The 1,132-nt window shown below is 42.6% G+C and overlaps 1 protein-coding gene across 1 annotated transcript in view; it reads right to left on the bottom strand.

Moving 5' to 3' along the window:
- Positions 1–755: 755 nt before the first annotated feature.
- The window catches only part of LOC118479081 (hepatocyte nuclear factor 6-like), a gene marked incomplete at its 5' end in the record, with an annotated part of 1,415 nt that continues 1,038 nt past the window's right edge, over positions 756–1,132 (bottom strand). The window contains 1 exon segment of the mRNA XM_035973716.1: positions 756–851.

Genomic DNA, 1,132 nt, shown 5'->3' with positions numbered 1-1,132 from the left:
GACACACACACACACACACACACACACACACATAAACCCCTGACAACTTCTTATGGCGGACACTATCCATGACCAGATTGGCCCGTGTCCCTCCCTCCCCATCCCCTCCCCACTCTCTTCCTTCACCTCCACTACAATCCCCATCCTTCTTTGAAGGAGGTTTGGACAACATGAACGGTGAGGAAAGAAAGAACAGCTAAATCTGACACAGAATGACCAGAACAAGCAATCAGATGGTAGAAAATCTGAACCATGAATGAATGAACGAACCAACGATTGAATGCATGAATGAACCAACGAACGATTGAACGAATGAATAAATGAATGAATGAATGCATGAATGAATGAACGGCAGGTCAAATGGACAAGTGACTGAATGCATGACGAAGCAACGACGGACAGGTGAACACGTGACATATCTGACCAATCAATGACAGGCGTGGAAATGACCAATAAATGGTAGATACACTGAAGGTATGAGCGTCGCTGGTTGGTCTGTCGGAGACTTCACCAACATGGACAAGTGGCTCAAACAGGTGGAAACACACACACACACACACACACAACACACACACACACACACACACACACAGCCAACCAACCGTCTATCCTTTCTACAACAACAACAACAACAACAATAAAGCGACACGCTCTAGAAAGGGCACTCACACACACGTAACACACAAACACACACACAGAGCAATCCACACACGTACAACACGCACGCACTCACGCACACACAGTCAAGCACTAAGTCGGTTCGGTCAGCATTTCTATCTCTCCGCTGTGCTTAGTAGGAGAGACACAAAGACAAGACGGTCTCGTCTTTATTGTTGTGGTTGTCGTTTGCCCTGTAACAAAACAAAACACATGCCTTAATATAACAACAACATCAACATCAACAACAACATCAACATCAACATCAGCAACAACAGGAACAACAGCAACAGCAGCAACCAATTAATGAATAAACATGGCATAACAAAAACAAGAATCTGTAACTGTTAATTCGAAAATGAAACGGAACAAAACGCTGATGATTATAAAACAAGAACAGGAACAGAAACAGCAACAACAGCAATAAAGTAAAAATAATAACAAGAAGAAGAAGAAGAATAAAAATAAAAATAAT

Source organism: Aplysia californica, unplaced genomic scaffold (genome assembly GCF_000002075.1).
Source record: "Aplysia californica isolate F4 #8 unplaced genomic scaffold, AplCal3.0 scaffold01866, whole genome shotgun sequence".
NCBI lineage: Eukaryota > Metazoa > Mollusca > Gastropoda > Aplysiida > Aplysiidae > Aplysia > Aplysia californica.
This window is presented reverse-complemented; position numbering and strand designations above follow the sequence as displayed.